This window comes from Erpetoichthys calabaricus, chromosome 6 (assembly GCF_900747795.2).
Source record: "Erpetoichthys calabaricus chromosome 6, fErpCal1.3, whole genome shotgun sequence".
Classification (NCBI taxonomy): domain Eukaryota; kingdom Metazoa; phylum Chordata; class Cladistia; order Polypteriformes; family Polypteridae; genus Erpetoichthys; species Erpetoichthys calabaricus.
In genome coordinates, this window is record NC_041399.2 from 68,369,737 (window position 1) to 68,379,830 (window position 10,094).

General features: G+C 39.7%; 1 pseudogene; it reads right to left on the reverse strand.

Annotated features, from left to right (window-relative positions):
- Nucleotides 1–2,574: 2,574 nt before the first annotated feature.
- Nucleotides 2,575–3,313, reverse strand: LOC127528316 (uncharacterized; annotated as a pseudogene).
- Between the last annotated feature and the right edge of the window lie 6,781 nt (nt 3,314–10,094).

Here is a 10,094-nt window from a genome sequence, read left to right on the forward strand (position 1 = left end):
AGCCTGTTATTGACATCAGCAGCTCTCCAGTATCCAAGCCGGATGTTATGTGTGTTTGGAGGGTTGTTGTTTATTTTCATATATATAGCAGCAGCACCTGGCATTGCCCAGGTGTTTCACTTGCTGTTGAGGCTGCGCAGCTCAGGTTCTTTTGTCCATTTGTTTGAGAAGGGTCAAACTGCACTTTGCAATACCATTGACATACATGACAGGTAATGCCCATAATGTCAGTCAGAAAACACCCTTTGAGTTAGATAAGCCTCCCACAACCATATCTTAACTCATAGGGTAACGGGGCCCTAACGTTAACCATAGTCTAATGCGACAGGTGCTTCGTGATGTGGGGGCATCACATGACTGACCTCAAAGGTACTGCGGTCTGCAATTACAATCTATTGGTTCATTTGGCTTCATTTGTTCTGGTGTTTCACTTGCTCTCAGCCACCAGGTGGTACTGTCCTTAAAAGCTCACTGTGGTAAAAAACAATCATGCCCAAGGTACCCCCAGGGTCAATTTTTACGATGGTTCTCACTGCAACCTGCAATGCCTATGACATTTGTCACATAACACTATCACAAGAATGCCCTCTGATGTCAGTCACTACAACACATTTAGGTCAGTGGTCTCACTCCAGAATCTCCATTATGTGAGTCCCTCAGTCCCACCACCCTAACCAATCAGTGTGACCAAACATACCACATAATATCGACAACCTCAACCAAGCAGAGCTCTGGTGGTCTGTATCTAGACTCTGTTGACAGGTAATGGATGTTTCAGGACTCGCATCATAGGTGATGCAGGCTGCAGTTTGACACATCTTAAAAAATGTATCCTGTGGCTACCTTGTGCGCAGTTGCTTTTTGTTACAGTGAGTTTTAAAGACAGTGCCACCTGGTGGCACAGAGCAAGTGAAACACAGAACAGGCAGAAGCCAGACCAGCAGACAAAAGAGCCAGAGCTGCAGCCTCAAGAATTTTGAGTTCCAAAGTAATCTATGGCTTCTTCCTGACAAAGTGGGATCTGTGCGCAAAATTCTGTTGACATTTGACCAAGGTTGTAGAATTGTATAAAGAGCAAACAAACACACACATACATAACCCCAACTTGTAAAAACTTAGGCTTTTATTTGCATTTTTGATAGCATCCCATCTGCCCATTATTTGATGTTACAACTAATGAGTTTTGTTTTTTCAAAAAACTAATATTTTGATGCTTCAGAAAAAGTTTGGTCAGTAAAGAATTTACCAGTTTGTAATGTTGCCTTTCCTTCTCATGATATTTAATAAACATTTAGGTATTGAAGACACCAATTTATTGAGTGTTTCAGGTGTAATTTTGCATTTCTTTCCCTGATTTACTTTAGCAATTTAGGGAGGAGTAGGAGGATGAAGAAGAATTGATCTTGATCATGCAGCACTGCAAAGATGGTGAGAGAAGTGCCGTGATTCCTTTTATTGAAAATATTTGTACATACTTTCAAGACTTTTTCATTTTTCCTTTCTCTTATACTGGTTTTGATTTCCATTGAATATGTTCTTTTTACATTGATTTTTGCTTCACTTATTTTGTGTATTTCTCTTTTTGCTGCAAAAAAATCCATTTTTGTTTACATCTTAACAACAGGCCTGTATGTCTCACCACCACTGGTCCTGCTCGGTCTCGAACTACTAGATAGCCGGGGCAAAGCCCATGTAAGTGTTCCTGCCAGTGCACAGCATATCACACTCCTGCCAGCACATACAGATTTTGACCACCTTCATGAAGTGACCCCGTTGGCCAAACATACATCCTTCTCTTAAACTACGGTGGAGCCATGTTTCAAGTATGTCCAGGCCCAATCCAATCCTCATCTGCCTTCATGTCAAGAGACACAACCTGGAAAAGGGTGAATCGATGGAAGTGACTGTGGTGCTTAAATTCTGACCATTTGTGTCAGACATGTCTGCAAAAGAATACAAAAGACAAGAACATCAGCAGAGGATGGACAGACCACACATCAAAGTGCGTCACTGGTAACCGGATCAAATGTCAGTTTGGGATTCATTTTATCAGCGTCATGGAAAATTAGAACTAGGAGGTAGCCTTTTATTGTGGTGCTGGATTGTTCACGCACCTTTAAACATCATCTTATCTGCCTTCAGTGACATCCCAGACTAAGAGAAGGTCCTCCATGAAAACACTTGTAAATGCAACTGGCACTTCAACTTGTGTTGTTCTTAAGAATCAAGAAAAACTTCCAAAGAGCAGCTAATTGCCTGTTACATGCTTGTTTCACGTCTCGACTTTTGTGTTTACGTGGAACCAATTGTCATTTCTACACTTGCCAGACGCATCAATAAATTGCATTAGTCTGTTTTCTTTTTTTTTTTTAACATATCTGATTCAGTTACTCTGTTTAAAGCCTAAGATATGAAGCACTAATATGCAGACAATCGTAAGTTTCGCCTAGGAGCTTTAAGAAAAGTAGAAGTGGTGGCTTTATCACATGTACACAGGGAAATGCATACTTGCAGAGCCAACAATAAAAAGGCAATGCCAGGAGACCTCCATTAAATATCTTCTTCTTCCTAGCGTTAGTCCCACACAATTGCAGGGTCTGCTTGTCTGCAATGTCTCCTCCATCTGGCGCGATCCAGGACATCCTCTGGGGTAACACCAGCAATTTTGATGTCCTCCTTGATCCGGTTCATCCAGCGTTTTTTGGTCTCCCTCGCGGGTGTCTGCCTTGGGGGCTCTGGTGCAGTGCCATTCTGGTCACCAAGTTCTCATCACCACGGGCGACTTGTCCATACCATCATAGCCTTGCCTTACTCATCTTTTCCATGATTGGTGCAACTCCATTCCTTTTCCAGATGTCAGTGTTCATGATATGGTCCCATCTTGTCAAACCAAGGCACCACCGCAGCATCTGTGTTTCCATCACACTAAGGGCCCATTCGTGCTTTGCAATAGCTGTCCAGCACTTTGAGCCATAGAGGGCAACTGGGCGCACCACTGTTTTGTATACCTTGGACTTAAGATGGTCTGGCATGCGGCGGTCGCAGAGGACTCCGGTGACCTGTCGCCATTTCAACCATGCAACATTGATCCTTGCACGGACGTTAGGGAGCAGGTTGCCATTGCTACTTATGACTGAGCTGAGATACTTGAAGTCGGCGACCTTCTTCAGGTCTTCGCTGCCAATGCTGGTGGTGCCGTTGGTCTGCGGACCACACTCCATGTACTCAGTCTTCTTGATGTTAAGCCGCATACCACTGGCATCCAAGCGAGTCTTCCACTGTTGTGTTAGCTGCTTCAGATATTCACAGTCTTCATCTGCAAGGATTTTGTTGTTGGTGTAGAGGAGCAACCATGGGTGGGGTGTTTTTTAAATGTGCAGATTGCTTTTAATACGGACCTACAGTATAATGTCCAACCTCTGTCAATATTCGCTAATTCTTAACACCAACCTCTGAGGCTGCAGTCCTTGACCTTCTGTCAGTAGTTCCTTCAGACTGAACCCAGGTATGACTGTCACTGTAGCCCTAATGTTGGGATCGTCTCTGCACACCCCGATTGACCTGCTGAGAAAAGAACTTGGGTTTCAGCTCTCAGCAGCAGAAAAGAACAGAATCTGCAAGCAGAAAAACAGGCTTAGTACATTTTAATCTTGAAGCATAACTACTGTATAATAGACAGTGCTATAAATGAAAGCAAATAGAGTGTGGCAATTCACACCATTCAACATGGATCATCTTGTAGCTGTATAGCAAATGGTGTCCAGGCATTGTCTTGTAGTTGCTTGACAGCTTTGGTAGTAACTCAAAGTGACTTCACTCTTCTTCTCCCTGGTCAGCTCACTTGTCCAGCCTTACAGAGTTACAGTATACTCAAGTATGGTCCTGTTTCCAAAGGAGCTCACGGTTCTGACATCAGAAGTGGGACAGAGCAGCACAGTATGCTTGTATAACTTAGAAACAGCTTATTAAGATATCTGTATAGTTATCATATATATCTTCACATATTTAAAATTCTAATAATGATCTTTGATATTTATAAATTCATGTACTGTTATTGTCCATTTATATTCTTCTTAAAGGCACAATCATTGGAGTTGAGCATCAAAGCATTTCATTACATATTGCATTGTATGTAACAAATAAAATATGATTTGATATAGAGCCAAGCAAAGAATTCCTACATGATGACAACCTTGGAGTGGAATGGGATGTAATGTTCCCTTAAAAAATAGAAGGGAGAGGGAAAATAAAAACACTTGATAGAAGTCTCCCTTTTGTTAAAAATGTCTGCAAGCCGCACTCTCTCATCATGTTCAATAGCTGCAGACCTTCTAACCATTTCATTAATCTCTGACTTCCCACTTACTATCCTGATTTTCTTCTCCAATGTAGAAAAACAGCATAACAATCAATTAAGGTAAATGAAGAACTAGGCCAGGGATATCAAACTCCGGACCTGTAGGGCCGTAGCGGCTGCAGGTTTTCATTCTAACCAGTTCTAAGCAGTTTTTACTACTAATTAACTTCTGTTCCCTTAGTTTTAATTAATTTGACTCAGGCCCCTTTCTTTTTCCTTAACTAGCAGCCAAACAATAATGAGACACAAAACACCACATGACCAGCTCACCTGTGCCCATCACACAGTATCTGAAAATAAAGTAAAGTGAAAGTCTCAGTAAGGTTGATCTCTCGGGTCACCAAAACATTTTGAGTGTGTTCTTAGAAAAAACAGAAATTCAGCAGTTTTGGAAATGTTTTCTGTGGCAGAATGAGAGCAGAAACAAGCCATGGAATTAAATAAAGGGTTTAATTAACAGCAAGAATCGGCTTCTCATTAAGAAAGTGATTGGAGTGAAATTGGTTGGAGTTTGAAGCCCCAGTTTAGCTGGTCATCTGTTGGATCGTTTTATGTCTTATTTCTGTTTGGGTGCCATTTAATGAAGAATCTAATCAATTCAAAGTACTGAATCCTTAAAACAGTGCTATTAAAATGAAGGGAAAAGAAATTAATTAGCAGTGAAAACTGATCACTAATTAGAATGAAAACCTGCAGCTACTGCAGCCCACCGGGACTGGAGTAGGACACCCCTGAACTAGGCTGTACTGTTACCATGTTCCAGTGATCCTTTAAAATGGCCCAACCAGGAGACGCTTCTTTGTGCTATTAATTTTCCTTTTTAACTTCCTCACTTATTGAGTTATGCTACTCAGACTGGCCAGTTCTGTTATGTTAAGTGTACTATGGAGATATCATACATTCTGTCCACTGTGATCTCCAGACGTCCAAATGTGGAATAATTGTAGAATGGAAAAATGTTCAATTTTCAGCTGGTCATGGTGCAGCACATCACATGTGGCCTCAATGCTGATGATGAAATACCAAATCCCGTCCATTTGCTTCATGAAGATTGTTGCTCCTTTCTCCACTGCTCTAATATCACATTGATACTCACCGTGTGCATCTAAAGAGACCAGCAGCCCATCAAGATGGTGCGTTTTCCAATTTTACCCTGCACGTCATACTTCCTGGTCACCAAATCACTAAATCCTGCATGTTGGCTGTTAGAAGAGACTTTGTTAGAATATTAAAATCTCCAGCAATCATCAGTCTACCATAACAAAGATGCCTGCAGGAAAGAATTGCAAAGTCCACCCTTGACAGTCCAGCAGCAGAATACTACTCCTACTGTATAACGTTAATGCAATACGCTGTTCATCTTTTCAAAGCAGTTGGACTTAAATTAGTGCCGGCATATGAATTGTGTTTATTTAAAGAAGGGATCATGCAGAGTGTTTACATGCACTTCAATAACCCAATTATTCACTCAAAACAGATTTCTAAAATGTCAAATAAACCCTTATTCAGGTTAGAGAAATTGGGTTATTGGTGTCTGAGAAACCTGATTAACAGAGGTAGACTATTATATATTATACTGTATATATATATTATTATATTTATATTATGTGGACATACTGTTTTGGACTAAGATTTTGTAGTCTGTGCAAGTTTGTTGTACAGTAGACAGGGGTACAAATGGGAAATAAATTTCCAGAGGCAAATGTTTGGGCGATCGCTTGATTCCTTCTCCTGGCTGAAAGAATCTGACTCAATATATCAGAAATTGATGATTTTTTTGTTGGTGAGCTAAATGTACTGTGTTAAACTCAGTAGCACAATCGTAGGAGCAGTGTTGGGGTAAAACATTAAAAGTAACAAGCATTACGTAGTTCAATTACTTTTTAAAGTAACAAATAGCCTAAAGCAATACTTATTTTACTAAATAAAAACACTTGCGTTATTATTATTATTCCAGCAGCACTGAGTGTAAGGCAAGAGACACACATACAGGTACTGGTATGCCAGTCCTTTGCAGAGCTCAGTTGCACAGCCAAGCAGAAAGGAGTTTGCTGCATGCAATCCGGTAACAGAAACCTGTATATAAAGATTCAGCATGACTAAACATATTTACAGTATAAACACAATAAAATGATCACAGGCGCTACGCTTAGTGTTGCCAGACATCCCTTATATACGGGACATGTCCCATGTTTGATAATTTTGTCTCCTGTCCCGTACTGACCTTTCAGGGACACCCAAATGTTCCATATTTAGCTCATTTTCAAATTTTGTAATAAAAATATATTCTTACTACCTTCTTGCAGTACTTAGTTGTAACTTTATAAGTAATTATACTTTTTCTCAGATTCTCTTGATGAAAATAACCCAAATGTAACAAGGAAACGAGTGTTTGCTGCCTGTTTGCAACGTGTTCAGTTGCTATGACTGACTGAGGACAGCGACACTCTTACTGCTTTGCTCTCCAGCCACACTGCTGTGCAGTTCTGTATCAGCGTTGCCACTTACAGTGACTGACAACAAAGTGTGTTGTTACTACTTGCCACGGCCTGCTTTTTTTCCTAACTGCCTGTATTAAATAATAATATTTCTCTGTTGTCTGTATTAAATAAATTTTTCAAATGATTTCACTTTTACAGATTTTTTTTAGCTTGTATTAAATACTTTTCAAATGATTTTACTTTTGTTTTCCTCATAACACATTAAAATCCTTGCTTTATGTTTTTAACATATGTCTCTACTTTTATATAATATATTGGTCTGGGTATGTAGGGGACATGTATAAATTTATATATATAGTAATACAGAGAGAGATTTTCAGAGTGTCCCGTATTTCTAATTTTCTAATCTGGTAACTCTAGCCACGCTCATTTTCAGATTTGCGGTGGCTGATTATGTTTAGCTCTTTTTTGCTCAGTTTATTTATGTTGGGAGCTCTTTGACAAATGAAAACTCAAGAAGATTACTTGTGCGTGCGAATTATTAAGAAACCAGGGTTCTGCCTTAACCGGGTTATTCACCTTAATCTGATTATCAAATTCAGATTTATCAGCCAAGTATGGACGCATACAAGGAATTTGACTCTGGTTTGGTGACTCTCTAATAATAAGTCACACAATCAATATACACACAGCAGTTAATCACACACCTCAGATTAAAAAAAAACACAAGACAGAGAATATATAAATATATATATATATATATGCATACAAAGTGTAGAGTGCAATTTAGTGCACAAAATGCTGAAATAAACACTGAAAAAAAATTATTAACAATGTGACCACGGATGTCAGAGCAACAGGCCTGTAGTCATTCAGTCCTGTTATACTAAATTTTTGGGGGTCTAGTATGATTGTGACGTGTTTGAAGCATAAGGGAACTTCATACAGCACTAATGACTGAAAATCTAAGTAAAGACAGGGGCCAGTTTATCAGCACATATTTTTAAGCAGGAGGGAGAGACCCCATCTTAGTGTGTTGTCCTTTGAAGAGCCGACACACATCCAACTTAAGAGATGTTTAAGTGGAGAATATGTGGTGGGGAGAGTCGTATAAGTCTGTACACTGAGACGAGTGGGGATAATGTCCATTGTATTCTGGGGCTTATCAAACCTGCAGTGAAAAGCATTCAATTCATCAGCCAGCTGGTGATTTACTGCAATATAAACAATGGTTTCCTGTCATTTTAATATTTGTAATGTTTGTAATATGTTGTAGTCCTTTCCACATTGATTTTTCAGCATTTCAGAGTAACTCTTTTTAGCCAGCCTGATTTCTTTTGTCAGTGTGTTCCTTGCCTGTTTCTGTCTCTATTTCTTTAGGCAGCTTCCTTAACTTGACGAAGCTGCTCGAGTTTTGCTGTGAACAACGGTTTACTAGTGTTAAATTGTAACCAGGTCTTGGTGGAGACACACATATCTTCACAAAAGCTAACATAAGATGTTACTGTGTCTGTCAGTTTGTGTAATTTAGCAGCAGTATCTTCAAAGACCCCCCCCCCCCCCAGTCCTTACAGTCAAAGCAGGCCTGCAGTTTCAGCTTTGCCTCAGACCACCTTCTCAGCATATTAAGGTTAAGGTTTAAGGTTAAGGTTTCTTTATTTAGTCATGTTTACACAAGAAAACATGAAATTTGCCTTCTTAGTTGCATCTAATAACAGACAGAATGAAATAAAACAGACAAATAGAAACAAGAAAGGTTAAGGCAAGGCAGTTAGATAATACATATTTACACCAAAAAAAAAAGTTACAGGATATATATCAAAACCTTAATCATTATCTCCGATATTTCTTATTGAAAAGTCGTATGGCACTAGGAAGAAAGGAGTTTCTGGAGCGATTTGTGTGGGTTTTCAAAGCGAAAATTATTAATCACAGGTTTAGCAGATTTTAACTTAGTCTTGTAAGTTGGGAGCAAATGAATCAAACAGTGATCAGAGAAACCCAAAGCTGCACAGGGGACAGGGTGATAGGCATACTTTAACTCCATATAGCAATGATCCAGTGTATTACTGTCTCTGGTAGGGCAGTTTATGTGCTGTATGAATTTAGGAAGTTCCTGGCTGAGATTTGCTTCATTAAAACACCATAGAATAATCAGAAGAGATCCCAGATAATTTTGCTCCGTGCTCGCTATCTGATCAGCCAGTTTTTATAGTGTCGCATTGACACAGGTGTGAGGTGGAACGTAGACACTAACCAGAATAAATGAGGAAACCACTCGCGGGAAATAAAAAGGCCTACAGCTAACAAAAAGCATTTCTAAGTCAGGCCAGCACATTTTACTTAACACCGTGACATCAGTACATCAACCTTCATTGATATAAAAGCAGATTCCTCCACCCTTTCTTTTCCCAGATGTCTCTGATGCGCAGTCCGCTCTATAAAGCTGAAAGCTGGGCAGGTGTAATTGATTCATTTAATCAAGTTTCCATGAAACACAGAGCACAAGGAAGTGAAAGGTCCTTGTGAGTTCTGTTGAGGAGTAACAGTTCATCTGTTCTACTGCCTAGAGAGCGGAGGTCTGCCCAATGTAAACTTGGAAGTGCCGTTCGAAAACCCTGTGGTGTCAGCCTAACAAGTGCACCAGTGCGCAACCCCCTATTGCAATACCTGTGTGTCTGCCAACAACTACTGCTCCACCAGCTAAGATACTCAGAAGAGTTCTTAATTATGAAAAATCCCGTGTCAAATCACACAAAGTGAATTTCTGAATATTCAACAATTACTCACGGGTATACTTGAATACAGCTGAACCCCAAATGACGGGACAAATAAACAAAAACAGACAAAATACCAGAGAGCACCGAACCAAGGCTGCCATCTGTATGTAAACGCACTGATGGAGTTTACTCCTTAAACCAGAAAATATACTCAAAGATTCAAATAAGCATAACAGTATGATACATTATTCCTGGATTACATGGCTACATATTGTTTAATACTTTGGTAAACTTAGAGGGGGTAATCACAACTCTCTAGAATGGTGTCCAACTTTATAGATGTCAGATAACATCACCAAAGGTCTCAGGTTGCTAAAACACCGAAAAACCAAGCAGAAAACTGAAATGACAGCCATTTCTGTGAGATGGTTAAATCTCAAAATAGTTCTATGTTTGGGAAAAAACAAATTGCTCAACTAGTTATTGTAGCTGACAGTAAGCTGGATTTCTACCTTACCCCACTGATCCAAAATGTGAGTGCCACTCCAGATCACTTATTTGACCTGGGGTCAGTTT